Source organism: Brachyhypopomus gauderio, chromosome 5 (assembly GCF_052324685.1).
Source record: "Brachyhypopomus gauderio isolate BG-103 chromosome 5, BGAUD_0.2, whole genome shotgun sequence".
In the NCBI taxonomy this organism is placed as follows: domain Eukaryota; kingdom Metazoa; phylum Chordata; class Actinopteri; order Gymnotiformes; family Hypopomidae; genus Brachyhypopomus; species Brachyhypopomus gauderio.
Genome location: NC_135215.1, coordinates 1,841,357 through 1,856,845, shown reverse-complemented (window position 1 = coordinate 1,856,845; position 15,489 = coordinate 1,841,357).

The window sequence follows — 15,489 nt, the reverse complement described above, 5'->3', positions numbered from 1 at the left end:
TGAACTGACCCAGTGGAAATTCTATTGGCTAGAGGATTCTCATCAGTTGATACATATAAGCTTGTTTTGGGAGTCTTGAAAAAACAAAGCCCTGTCCACTGGGCTACGGCAATGGAGCACACCCTTCACTAACTACCCACGCCCTCTTGCCCTTTGTCTTTCTGTTTGCTCAGCTAGTCGCCACGGTTCTGACACAAATCCAAACACTCAGACACTTGTTTGATGAACACTCACTGGAAGTAAAAAAAAAATTGCCATTTACTCAAAGTCTCAAATAATTTAAGAGGAAATTTTCTCTGTGTGTGTGTGTGTGTGTGTGTGTGTGTGTGTGTGTGTGTGTGTGTGTGTGTGTGTGTGTGTGTGTGGTGGAGGGCGTGGGGTCCGGATGTGGAGTGCAGCATCAACACTGACACTTAGGCACAATTGTGTTTGTTGTCACATCACACATGAGCCTGCGTTTACAATTAACACGGTCGTAATGGCCTGCACACACCTGAGCAGAGAACAAGGTGCGGATGAGTGACACCACCATTGCCTCTCCTTTCACTGGACGCCCAGGGCTATAGCGGCATCTCAGGAAGAGGGTAGAGCTAGCACTAAAGCTAAAGTTAATCCTGAACTGCATTTATTTAAGATTTAAATAAAATAAAATCTAATCTACCGAATGCATTTGTCGCTAGTGCAATGCTATGAAACCAATACAATAAATGAACATAACGATGAAAGCATTATTCGACACACACGAAGTAGTTAATGTCAAAACTCCAAAAAACATTCTTTTTTGTCTTTGACAGTTTTTGCTGCTTGCTTTATACATTCATGCTAAAACATTTAACATTTAAATGTTAAAAATAGGTTTAACATTCAGTTAATATATCCTCAGTGTACAACATGCTACACTGTAAAAAAAAAAGTTCAGCAAACTTAAAAAAAATTGTCAACTTATTACAAGTGATTTTTTGAGTAAATTGAACTTTTCACTCAAAAGTCTGCCCAACTCAAATATAAAGTTACATTACGAGTTCACTTAACTTAAAATATTTTGTCCATAGAATTAATTACAGGACAAAGCAGTGCTAGTTGGGAGAACAAAAGCTTTCACAACTTATAAAAGTGAGTCCAGTCAACTTAATATTTTAAGACAAAGGCAATAAATATAGTATTTTATAGCAATAAAGAACACAATCCAACAAGATGAACATTAATAAAACATTTATTAAAAAGTATTACAACATTTCACATTTCATTACAACATTAAAATGTACATAAAAGCAGCATCTATTAACATATACATTTACGGCATTTAGCAGACGCTCTTATCCAGAGTGACTTACAAAGTGCTTTGCATCTGATCACAGAATTCATCCTAGGTAATAGTACGGATAGGCCAGAATTCAAGATACCATTGAGTCAGACTACTACTAAACTACAGGAGTCAATGTCATTACCTAGTGTTTTGCAAGTTAGACGTTTGCCAAGAAGCACAAATAACCATAGACAGGCATACAATATTAAAAATATCAATAATGAGAGAACTGCTTAAATATTTACATATTACAGTGTCACGGAAACGTTCATATCAAAACACACAGCAGGACACTAAAGCCTAAAGTGAAGAACATTCACTCAGAATTCATTATATGTGTTCATTTAAGCGGCGCGGGGCAGAAGGCCTCTTTTCCACTGCCGGTGGTTGCTAGCTAGCCTGCTAGCTAAAGTCTCAAATGTGAGGACCCGTTAGACCGTCTACGGTTTATTTTTCCATTTGCTTTGTTGCTACACCAGAATTAGGAGGTTTACAACATCTCGAAATGATTATTTGACAATTATGTCCTTTACTTATACACTACCAGGCTAATGTAAGAACGTCTGCATACTTTTAGAACTATGCTAACACTGCTATACCTTAACTGCATTGGCCTTTAGTGGAAATGAGACCATTAACACACATTAAAACTTTGTTGAAAGTGACTTATTTGAAAATAACATTTTCTATACCTGTTTATACAAGATGTCATATTTTGTTTCGACAGCTGGGCATTTAGTCATATTTAAGTGTTATTTGGCTTATTATATTGAAACATTTTATTTTAACCTCAATAATTACTTTGACCATTTAAGTATACAATCTTGAGAAATGTGAAAATAAGTAAATTTATCTGCAACATGACTTACTACTGAAAATGTACTCCATACCTCGTGTGGTTGCGGTAGCTAAAGGACTTGCAAACGTGCATAAGCTCCTGCATAGCCAGGAAACCCCGTAGCAAACGCTACTAATTTGAAGTACACTGTAACGTATTGAACAGGCAGAGAGGGATCCAAATGCGGAAGAACACCGCTTTTATTGAAATGAAACGTTGGTACAAACACAGGCAGGTGTATCACGAGCACTAGTAACAACTGCGTTGTCTTGGCGTGGTCAGGACGGTCCAGGGTCATACCGGGGGAGCAGAAGTCAGGAGGTACAGAGGGACTAGGCAGGAGACAAGGTCGGGGACGTAAGCGAGGGTCGGAACACAGGAAAGCAGACAGGTTATAGAAAGGCTTGGTACGCGGCATGAGTCGGCAATACTTCGCGACTAGGAAGTGGAATGTGGGCGTTTAAGTAGAGATACAGGGGGGCGTGGTGATGAGTGTCAGGTGAGGCTGGTTAGGTGGAGATCAGGTGGCATTCCTTACAGTACCCCCCCTCAAAGGAGCGGCACCCGACGCTCTACGACGAGCCGGGGGTCTACCGCGGCGTCTGGGAGCGGGAAAGTTGGGGTGTGTTGCGTGGAAATCCGCGATCATGGTGGGGCAGAGGACATCCCTCGCCGGAATCCAGGCCCGCTCCTCGGGACCATATCCTTCCCAGTCCACGAGGTACTGGAGTCCGTTCCTTCGGCGTCGAGACTCCAGAAGCTCCCGGACAATGTATGCCGGTCGACCGTCGATTTCCAGGGGATCCGGAGGGCTAGTGGACACAGGGGGAGTGGTGAACGGACTGTAGTGAACTGGCTTAAGGAGAGAGACATGGAAGACAGGATTGACACGATAATGAGCAGGCATAAGGAGCTTATACGAGACAGCGTTGACTCTGCTGAGTATTTTGAATGGCCCAATGTACCGTGGGTTAAGCTTTTTACTACGCTGTTTCAAACGCAGGTTTTGTGTCGATAGCCATACCCTCTGTCCCGGATGATAGATTAGGGCTGGAAGACGACGGCGATCCGCGTTGAGCCGGCGTGTGTGCAGGGCGCGGCGTAAATGGACATGTGCCATCTCCCAGGTGCGGGCACTGCGCTTGAGCCACTCATCCAGGGCCGGGACGTCAGCGGGTGTCTTGTCCCATGGGAAGAATGCAGGTTGATAACCATAGACACATTGGAAGGGTGTGAGTTTGGTTGCGGAGTGTATGATGGAGTTACGGGCATATTCTGCCCACGGGAGGTATTTGTGCCAGTCATGTTGGGAGGCACAATACTGACGGAGAAACCTCCCTAATTCTTGGTTGTATCGTTCGACCTCTCCGTTAGATTGGGGGTGGTAACCCGAAGTCAGACTAACAGTTATGCCTAGAAGCTTGCAGAACTGCCTCCAGACCCGAGACGTGAATTGTGCTCCTCGGTCTGAGACGATATCTTCAGGTAAGCCGTATATGCGAAATACATAATTAAACAGATCCAGCGCGGATTCCATAGCTGTAGGTAGTTTGGGGCGAGGAATCAAGCGGCACATTTTAGAGAATCGGTCTACGATAACCATAACAACTGTGTTACCTCCAGAAGTGGGTAGATCTGTGACAAAATCCACAGCGAGGTGAGTCCAGGGCCGGAGAGGAACAGGTAGAGGAAGGAGTTTTCCTGCTGGCAGAGTACGGGGAGTGCGGGATTGGGCGCAGACCGAGCACGCTAACACGTAATCCCTGATGTCATCTTCCCAGGACGGCCACCAATAACGTTGTGAGATGAGGTGTCGTGTACGCGTAATACCTGGGTGACCCGTGCCTGCCGTGTCGTGAGCGAGTTGGAGGACACGCCCTCTAAGGGGTACGGGGACGTACTGTTTACCCTCGGGGCATTCCACGGGACCTGGATCGGTACGCAGGGCTTCTTCCAACTCCTCCTGAATCTCCCACCTGATGACAGCAAGGAAACAGGAATCCTGCAGAATATACTCGGGTTCCTTAACAACAGTGTCCTTTTCATACAGTCGGGAAAGGGCATCCGCTTTGACGTTCTTTGATCCGGGTCGGTAAGTTACAGTGAAGCGAAACCGAGAGAAGAATAACGCCCATCTGGCTTGCCGCGGGTTCAGTCGCTTGGCAGATTTCAGATATTCTAAATTCTTGTGGTCTGTATAGACTAGGAAGGGGTGTGTCGCTCCCTCCAACCAATGACGCCACTGTTCGAGGGCGAGTTTGATGGCTAGGAGCTCTCGGTCACCGACGTCGTAATTCATCTCGGCGGCTGACAGTTTCTTTGAGTAATAGGCACAGGGATATAACTTCGGCGGGTTACCCTGGCGCTGCGAGAGAACAGCGCCCACTCCCACCTCCGAGGCGTCGACCTCCACGATGAACTGGAGCAGGGGGTCAGGGAGATGCAGTACAGGAGCCGACGTGAAAGCCCGTTTAAGGAGCGAAAACGCTCGGTCTTCCTCGGCAGTCCAGATAAACTCCCGTGACTTTCCCCCTTTAAGGAGATTGGTAAGAGGAGCTGCCAACTCACCAAAGCCGCGGATGAAACGGCGACAGAAGTTGGCGAAACCCAGGAATCGCAGCAGTTCCTTAGTAGAACGGGGGGTTGGCCAGTCCGTGACTGCCTTGACTTTATCTGTATCCATGGAGACCTGACCAGGAGAGAGCGTACATCCGAGGAAAGTCACTGTGGAACGATGAAACTCACATTTCTCAGCCTTTACATACAGGTGGTGTTCCCGCAGGCGTTGCAACACCGCTGAGACGTGTCGGACATGTTCAGAGACAGACGGGGAATAAATTAGGATATCGTCAATATAGACAAACACGAAATCATCAATCATATCACGGAAGATGTCATCCATAAATGCCTGGAACACGGAGGGACTATTCGTCAGTCCATATGGCATTACGAGGTACTCATAGTGCCCCCTGGCGGTGATAAAGGCGGTTTTCCACTCATCGCCCTCTCGGATTCGAATCAAGTTGTACGCACTCCGTAGATCCAACTTCGTAAAGAGGTTCGCTCCCATCAGGCGTTCTTGTGAGGCGGTGATAAAGGGAAGAGGGTAAGCGTACTTTGATGTGACTGCGTTAAGGGCACGGTAATCAATACAAGGACGTAATTCCCCTCCTTTCTTTTCGATGAAGAAGAAGCCAGCTGCGACAGGAGAAGTGGATGGTCGGATAAATCCCTTCTGTAGGGCTTCGGTGACGTAGGACTCCATCGCCTGATCCTCGGGACGTGAGAGAGGGTAAGGTTTCGTCCTATGAGGTAAGGGGGCTCCTGGGAGGAGGTCGATTGCGCAATCACATGGCCGATGGGGAGGCAGACGACAGGCACTGTCCTTGTCGAACACGTCAGCGAATCCACGATACTGTATGGGGATGATCTCAGACAGGGGTGTATCAGGACTTTCTACTGAGGAGGACCGGAGTGGTAAGTGTATACAATCTTCGAGACAACGGGTTTTCCACCGTACTAGCTCTCGTCTCTTCCAGGAGATTTCCGGGTCGTGAGCCGATAGCCAGGGAAAGCCTAGTATGAGAGGATCCCGGGGCGTGGAAATTAAGAAAAACTCCCGCATCTCGCTGTGGAACAGGCCCACTCGTAGCTCTACGGGGCAGGTACGCAGTGAAATTACACCCTCACCCAAAGGCTGTCCGTTTAGCGAGTTGATTTTCAGGGGGGGATCCATAGGTACGGTGGGAAGGTGGAGATGATAGGCTAGGTCCCGGTCTATGAAATCGCCAGCCGCTCCTGAATCCACTAAAGCCGACAGATTCGTGTCTATGCCCCCCCAAGATACTAGTACTGGTAGGTTAACCTGGTTTTTTCTCTGGGTAACCAGTAAGGGTTGGTAAGTGAGTGGGGACCTGCCTAGCCGCATGGACTCATCAGATTCATGGGGGTTCTGTTCACATACGCGGGGAGATGGTGTACAGGACATGGGCATGGGAGTGTCATCTATTTCGGAGCGGTAGGGCCCCAACAATTTGTCTACTCGTATAGCTGCCTGAACGAACTCAGCTAAAGAGAATGCTTCTCCCCGACAGGCGAGTTCGACCTGCACGTCGGTCCTCAGTCCCCGACGAAACACGGTCCTCAAGGCTGAGTCGCTCCAACCGCTCCCTGCTGCCAGTGTGCGGAACTCCCTAGCATAATCTGCTGTGCTCCGTTGTCCTTGCTGGATGTCGTAGAGTCGGTCTCCGATGTCGCGACCGTCAGCAGGGTGATCGAAGACTGCTCGGAGCAGCGCTGTGAACTGGTTCTCTGACTGGAGGGCTGGGTCTTTGGTGTCCCACAAAGCGGTGCCCCAAGCACCTGCTGTGCCAGTGAGAAACGAGAGAATGAAGTGGACTCTTGGCAACTCTGCTTGGAATCGAGCGTGGTGGTACGTGAAGTATATTGAACACTGCATGAGGAAGTTACGGCATCGGTCGGGAGACCCGTCGTAACGTTCGGGTACGGCTACGGGGACGCTCACGGGTGTGGAGGTGGTCGTTGTGACGAGACGAACGGCTTCCTGGAGGGCTGCCACTTGGAGTCCTTGATCTCGAACTATCCCCACGAGTTGTTGGACCGTCTCGGTGAGTGTCCTTAGTGTATCTTCTGCTGGATCCATGGTTGGGCGAAGTATTTCTGTAACGTATTGAACAGGCAGAGAGGGATCCAAATGCGGAAGAACACCGCTTTTATTGAAATGAAACGTTGGTACAAACACAGGCAGGTGTATCACGAGCACTAGTAACAACTGCGTTGTCTTGGCGTGGTCAGGACGGTCCAGGGTCATACCGGGGGAGCAGAAGTCAGGAGGTACAGAGGGACTAGGCAGGAGACAAGGTCGGGGACGTAAGCGAGGGTCGGAACACAGGAAAGCAGACAGGTTATAGAAAGGCTTGGTACGCGGCATGAGTCGGCAATACTTCGCGACTAGGAAGTGGAATGTGGGCGTTTAAGTAGAGATACAGGGGGGCGTGGTGATGAGTGTCAGGTGAGGCTGGTTAGGTGGAGATCAGGTGGCATTCCTTACATACACATGCGTTTATTAAACAAGTTAATACAGTGGACAAGAAATGTAAAATAGTAAGTTACATCAACAAAGGAAAATAAGTTAGGAATACGTTGGACCTGGATTTGTTGAAATTACTTAAGATGATATGTGAACCTCACTAACTTTTTTTTTTTTAGTTCAAATTACATTTTTACTTTAGTTTCGAGAACTAAACAAAAGTTGGATTTTTTACAGTGTATGAAACTTAATTCCATCCCGAAAGGATGCCTCTTCCTTCAACTAAAGATCAAACATCACATTGTTCATTACTGGATAGCTCTTTAAGATGGGATTAAACAAACTCGTTTAAAAAATACAAAAGGTGGGCCTTATGGCCTAAAACACAAGATGTCCAGAGGGCAAGTCCAGAGCCTGTATGGTTAGTACTAGAACAATGAGTCCTGTGTAAGCTCCTGAACAAAAGAGACCAAAAGATTTAAATAATGCTAGACAACTTAGGTGTGCACAGTATATGACTTATGAACCCACCAGATACTGTACGTTATTTTAATTGTAATTACAGAAACTTGTAGAAACTCACTCTGTGGGCCTAGCTTGCCAGTCCTTCTCTTGTTCAGGCCATTTTTCTACTTTTAGATACAGACTCACTGTCGAGCTACAGATGTCAGCCATATATCAATAACATCTCTTTCTCCTCTACCCTCTGGAGTACAACAATGCACACACACAAAACACACGACACTCAAGTAACATGTATATTTGGGTGCTCCACTTGGAGTTCGAGTGAGATCTTCAGTGTCACACTCCTCAAGGTCTCCTGAGCCCTGCGGGACACCCACCTGCTGTCCACCCTCCCATGACAACATACCAGGCTGGACATTTCACACAGGAGTCACACAGGGCAAACATGTTCGAGACTCACTATATTTGACCAGCATTAGTAAAACTCCAAGCTTATTGTTAAGATATTAATCACAAGGAATGTTCAGTTTCTACTGTGATTTATTTATTCACCATACACACTGAAGCTAATGTGGATGTTTTGTAGTGTTTTGTTTTGTGAATGATCATTGAGAGTGTGTACCCATGCTGGGAGTCTATGGGATTTAAAATAGGCTACTGACAGTAAGTCTTAAAGGCCCAGTCGATTAGTATGCTGTACATTTTAGTTGGTGTATTGTTATTTAATGTTTGCAATATTTGAAAGTGCCTTTTCAGAGCTGTCCAGTGCTATGTATAAAGATGTTCTTCAGAAACTGAATGTATCAAATATCCCTGTTATAAAAAAATAAACAAATAGTAAAGTGTCACAATTTATTACAATTTTAAAGATTTTAATTTCTTTTTCACTTCCTCCATGGATCACCTCCTTTGTAACGCGGCTCGCGCCACGGAGCAAGGAGACGGACACAATCGCTGAGAAGAGCGAGATTTATTGAAGGGAATACCAGAATCATCGTCGCTTAGCCAGGCAGGGTCAATAACAGGAGGGCAGTCCGAATAACACGCGAACACGGGCATAACGACGACAGGGGAACACGAGAACAGACAATGAATCACAAAACAAGAACACACTACGGCCAGGTATACGATCAAACAGCAAACAGTCAAACATCCAAAATATCAAAACACCAGACAAAGGACAAGGGAGACTCAGGGGTTTATATACATGGGACAGAAAACGAGGGACAGGTGTGAACGATAATACAGGGGCGTGGTAACAAACGAGGAATCACGAAGACAAACGAGCTGGGCGGGATGAACAGGCAGGGAACACGGACATAAGGGAACCCAGAGTGGCAGCTACGAGAGGGGGCGTTGCCCTACGTGACATCCTTATCATGGAGGAGGGGTTTTTGCGTGCCTATTTGATCCTAGGAGCTAGGTTGAGGATTGGTAGTGGTAGGGTCTCCCAAGGCAAATTGGTCCTTGGTGATGGGCCAGACAAAGAGTGATCCAAAAACCCTTATGGAACTCTTAAATAACAGGACCCGGACACCCTCACCCGGATCAGGGTTATTGGGTCCTCACCCTGGAGCCAGGCCTAAGGGAGGGACTCCTTGGCGAGTGCCTGGTGGCCGGGTTTCTACCCATGGGGCCCAGCTGGGCACAGCCCAAAGGAGATACATGGGTTCACTCTCCCATGGGCCCACCACCTGTGGGAGAGGTAGTAGTAGGGGTTCAGTGCATTGTGGATTGGGCGGTGGCCTTGACGTACCAATCCTCGGTTACTGAAGCTGGCTCTTGGGACATGGAACAAAACCTCTCTGGTTGGGAAGGAGCCTGAGCTGGTGTGTGAGGCTGAGAGATACCAACTAGATATAATTGGGCTCACCTCGACACACGGTTTGGGTTCTGGAACTAATCCTCTCGAGAGAGGCTGGACTTTATTCTTTTCTGGAGTTGCCCAGGATGAAAGGTGGAGGGCTGAAGTGGGCTTACTCATAGCTCCCTGGCTCGCTGCCTGTGTGTTGGGGTTTTCCCCGGTGGACAAGAGGGTTCCCTGCACCTTCGGGTTGAGAAACGCACTCTGACTGTTGTTTGTGCTTATGCAGCAAATGGCAGTTCAGAGTACCCGGCCTTCTTGGAGTCCTTGGAGGGGATACTGGAAGGTGCCCTTTCTGGGGATTCCATTGTTCTGCTGGGGGACTTCAATGCTCATGTGGGCAACGACAGTAAGACCTGGAAGGGTGTGATTGGGAGGAACAGCCTCTCCAATCTGAACCTGTGTGGTGTTTTATTATTGGACTTCTGTGCTCATCACAGTCTGTCCATAACGAACACCATGTTCGAGCACAGAGGTGTCCATAAGTGCACATGGCACCAGGACACCTTAGGTCGCAGTTCAATTATAGATTTTGTAATCGTGTCATCGGACTTGCGAATGTGTGTCTTCGACACGATTGAAGAGAGGAGCTGAGCTGTCAACCGATCACCACCTAGTGGTAAGTTGGATCAGATGGCGGGCGAGGATGCCAGACAGACCTGGCAGACCCAAACGTATTGTGAGGGTTTGTTGGGAACGTCTGGCAGAGACTCGTGGGACTCCAGAGGCAGCAGATGGGTACAGGAGGGCCAAGCGGATCATGGCTTTGACCGTTGTGGAGGCAAAAACTCGGATGTGGGAAGAGTTCGGTGAGACCATGGAAAGTGACTTTCGATTGGCTCCGAGAAGATTCTGGCAAACCATCAGGAAACTCTGGTGACCTCGACTGGGGATGTCATTAGGCAGTGGAAGAAATACTTCCTGGAGAAGTGAGAAGATTGAGGATCTTCTCAATCCCAACATCACATCTTCCATAGAGGAAGCAGAGCTAGGGGACTCAGACTGGGGTTTGCTCATCACTTGGGCTGAGGTGACCAGGCGGCAAAGCTCTGGGGGTGGATGAGATCTGCCCTGAGTTTCTTAAGGCTTTGGATCTTGTGAGACTTTCCTGGACTGCCTCTGGACTGGCAAACCGGGGTGGTTCCCCTTTGTAAAAAGGGGGACCGGAGGGTGTGCTCCAACTATCGCTGCTCCTCCACATAGAGAGGAGCCAGCTTAGAGTGGTTCGTGCATCTGGTCCGGATGCTACCTGGGCGCCTCCCTAGGGAGGCACTCCAGGCATGTCCAACTGGGAGGAGATCCCAGGGAAGACCCAGGACACGCTGGAGAGATTATATCTCTCGGCTGTCCTGGAAACGCCTCGGTATCCTCCCAGAGGAGTTAGAAGATGTGGCTGGGGAGAGGGAAACCTGGGCCTCTTTGCTTAGGCTACTGCCCCCGCGACCCGAACCCGGACAAAGCGGATGACAATGGATGGATGGATGGAATTTCTTTTTCACTTGCTTGCTCAGTAAGATAAGGAGACACAGACAGACAGAGAGTTGCCATTGCTCAATTCAATACAATTCAACTCAATTACGTTTTAAGCAGTGAAGGTCTTCTGAGACCATTGTCTCAATTTCAGAGAACCGCGAAGCACAGCAAGACAGGCTAATATGTCCTTCTGAATACCGAATGCGGCCCCTGGGCTCTGCGTCTGTGCCAGGGCCCTGTCCGTAACCTCTCTGACTGTCTGTCCCCATGAGCCCACGGGAGGGAACCGAAACCTCAACAGTATCTATGTGCTTGTAGATCAAAGCAGTAGGAACAGGTTCTTTGATCGGGCGGCTGAAAGAAGAGTGTCTAAACGACAAAAGAAAGGGGAAAAAAAATTAAAAGACAGCTTTGATGCCAGCCTGTGCTTTGCATGGATTGCAAAAAAAAAGAAAGAAAAGAAAAAAGGTTGCACTGTGATGGAACCATGGGTGTGTGTCATACTAGTGTGTGTGTGTGGGTGTGGCCAACGTATTTCACGCTGAGTTCTCCTCCATACATTCGATCATCCTGTTAAAGCAAAATCACCTGCACTTACTGTACCACTGCTAAACAAAGCCTCACGTGTGACTTGGCTCCCAAGGGAAAAGTGATAGGGGTGTGTGTGCTTGTGTGTGTGTGTGTGTGTGTGTGTGTGTGTGTGTGTGTGTGTGTGCATTTGTTACTGACTCCTTCGGCTAAGGTCATTCCTGAGATCACTAACCTCTTTGTAGAGTCTGTACTATGCCATATCAAACAATTCCTAATCCTGTAATATATATTAATGGCTGTAAAATAGAGCTGGCAGGACTCTCTTTCCCCACAGTGGTCCTTTGTCCTTCAGACACCGTGCCCTTTGGGACTGTAGAGTGAACAATTGTGGCAGGGAAATGTGATCACTGAAACTAGCGAGATTTTTCAAAAATGCACTCAACAACTTTGTCATTTACATAATACAGAGCATCACCTCCTTAAGTCAAGGGCTACTCTATGGCAGCACATAAAGTTCGTATATATTTTTAAACGTAAGTCACTACAAGTTAAATAACTACTGTTCGCTGTTGAAAGTGGCTGTAGGAGGGTAGAGCTAGCAGCAGTCGCTATGCCTGTGAGCTAAGCTAGAGGAGCTTTTTAAAAGCTCATGAAATAGGGATGCATTGAAGTTGATTTAATATGAGGCATGAAAATACCCTCAGAATTTCAAGAATGAAATTGCCATTAATTTAAATGGACTCACCTTTACAGAGGAAATTATAATTTCAATAATTAAATGATTAATTAGTTGGCTAATTAAATAACATCTTATTCAACCAGCAAATGGACCAGGATGGGCTTTAAGGACTGTTATTCATCACTTTGGGAGGTCACCATTTATCATGCACCCTTCTAATTACTGATTGCCTGGTGATGTCGCTTAGCCTACCAATGTGGTTGCAGACTACAGTGAAATTGTGCGTGTGTGTGCATGTTTGTGTATGTGTGTGAAATAGAATGCAATAATATCTTCCTTTATTTGAAAATGCAATAAGTTTCCAAATAAACGAAAACGCAGAGATAATTTAGTAGCAGAAAAGAGTAAATAAATAAATAGCAGACGGTCCTGTACTATCCCCTGTACCTTGTGCTGGTATGCAGGTGGTGGTAACATAACAAATGTCACAAATGGAAAATCCTGGCCCAGTGGCCCAATCAGAAAGCATGACATATGTACACAAACAGACAGATAAGCCGTGCTATTAATGTCAAGGTGTACTCAGCTATGGAAACGTAAACTCCTGATATCCTCAATCATGTTTTTTTTTTGTTTTTCTCTCCCTAAACAGAGAAGAAGGAAAATGGAAACTCCTGGTGGTGAATGGGTCAAGGCTCCCGTCTTTGAGGGTGGGGGGACATGTCAAAGCAGGGGGCTCAGTAGCCCATGCCAAAGCAGCTCAGACTAGCCAATCACAATCCCCCAAACAGGGGGAGGGACCTCTGGTCATTGACAGAGCAATTATTCTTAGTCTACAGTGGGGAAGTGGAGCAAGATAGAAACTGTAACTGTTAATAAATTATCTTTGTCAGCACCATATGAAAAATATCATTTATTCTAGCAGTGGTTATTGAGCAAATACCAAGAGGCGCTTAAAGACTAGCACCGATATAAGGAAATCCAGATGGGCAATTTAGTGATGCAATATAACACCCCAAACTCTGTAAGACAACCTCATCAAAATATTATAGGTCATTCCATTCCTTCTATGTGCTTTGGACTTTGGACTTGTCTTTGTGTGTGGACTCTTGACTGCTGTCCCCTCTATCACCTTCAGTCACCTTTGGAAACATAGTTGTAGGATAGATATCACCGTAGCTTCTAGTCAATCTCATTTCTCTCTGTTCAACTGTGGGGAGAGAGGATTCTACCTGAGTAGAAGTAAAAGTATTACTGCGAGTAACAGATTGAGAGACACAGCACTGAGGAGCTGTGCGAGACAGTACTGAGGAGCCGTGTGAGACAGTACTGAGGGGCCGTGTGAGACAGTACTGAGGGGCAGAGCGAGACAGTACTGAGGGGCCCGTACGAGACAGTACTGAGGGGCCCGTACGAGACAGTACTGAGGGGCTGTGCGAGACAGTACTGAGGAGCCGTGCGAGACAGTACTGAGGAGCTGTGTGAGACAGTACTGAGGAGCCGTGCGAGACAGTACTGAGGAGCTGTGTGAGACAGTACTGAGGGGCCCGTACGAGACAGTACTGAGGGGCCCGTACGAGACAGTACTGAGGGGCTGTGCGAGACAGTACTGAGGAGCCGTGCGAGACAGTACTGAGGAGCTGTGTGAGACAGTACTGAGGGGCCGTGCGAGACAGTACTGAGGAGCTGTGTGAGACAGTACTGAGGGGCCGTGCGAGACAGTACTGAGGAGCTGTGTGAGACAGTACTGAGGAGCTGTGTGAGACAGTACTGAGGGGCCGTGCGAGACAGTACTGAGGGGCTGTGCGAAACAGTACTGAGGGGCTGTGCGAGACAGTACTGAGGGGCCATGCGAGACAGTACTGAGGGGCCGTGCGAGACAGTACTGAGGGGCCGTGCGAGACCTTAACAGGTGCTCTGCTCTTTGAAGAGGGGATTCCGTCACTCTAAAGCGAAAAAATAATTAACAACTCTGTGGTTGCCATGCCAACCTGCCAGTTGGAGCTCAGAGTGTTCCTTGCCATAATTAGCTTGGTTCAGAGGCACTATGTAATTATCGAGCACACAGTTCAGCTGTCTTCCTTAAGCTGCAGGACACACAGCAGACATTTACATAATCTGTGGTGAGATGTGAGACAGGTCAACAGTTAGATCATAGCTGGGGGGAAAGTCACTTGTGGAAGGCGAGGGCCTTTTGCCTAGGCCCACCTCACAGCCTTAGCTACAAGCAGTCTGCTGAGAGTTTGTGTTCCTAGTCCATTTTAAAACAAGAATGGCTCAGGGTTGTTGCAGGGTTGTTGCTTCTCCTCTGTGCTTTCTTGAAAAAAAAAAAAACACCCCTACATCAGTGAAAGTGACACACAGCAAGAAGTTACCTCTTTGTAAGTGGTAAGGTGGGGCACGAGTGAAAGCAGAGAAAATACTGATCCTGGGTCAGTGGACACTCGGCGGATTAGACAGAGAGCCGGTGTGTTGTGAAAGGAACAACCCTTCCACGTGCAGTGTGGCGGGCGACGTCTGACATAATCAGCTTTATGCAGGCCACAACCAATATCCACTTAACTGGAAGATGGATTGAAGCTGTAGTCATTCCCTAAGGTCAGCTGATATTTATACGTAAGAGACCTCAGTAGCACATCACTTCTGTTTGGGTTTTTTCTTCTTATGTCACAGACATGGGCTGCTTGGTGGGGGAGGAGTATCTGCCCGGTGCCCCTAATGGATCCAAAATGGCCAGTTTGATATCCATTAATGAGAAAGAGAGAAACTCAAGGTGCAAATGAAATGTCTTTGCCCCCCTGGCCCTTCTTGTGGTCTTCACTTGTGGAGAGTTACAGTTAGGAGGAACCGTTTGATGTTCGGAATCTCACACGTATGCATTTACACTTCTCGGAGGAGAAGTGATTATTGTTGAATCATTTCTTTTGGTTTCATTTTACATTTCTGTTCACCTTCGTCAAAATCAGTAGAACCATTGGGCCAAGATGATACAAACTGAAACACCATATATATAAGGTTTTAAGGCATATAACGTTTTAAGGATTAGAGATGATACTGTTTGGAGTAAACTTAATTTGCCCTACATGTTAATGGGAAAATGATTGTATCAGCGCAGGCCAAAGGGCCAGATCTGGCTTGATGGAAACTCATACAGAGCTGAAGCTGTCAAAGTTCCGTCACAAGTTCAAATCATGTATTGACAGATATGTCACATTTCTGTTCTATGAATAATGTGTATCTGGGTACAGGGCTAGAAAACTGTGGTCCAACTTGATCCGATTTG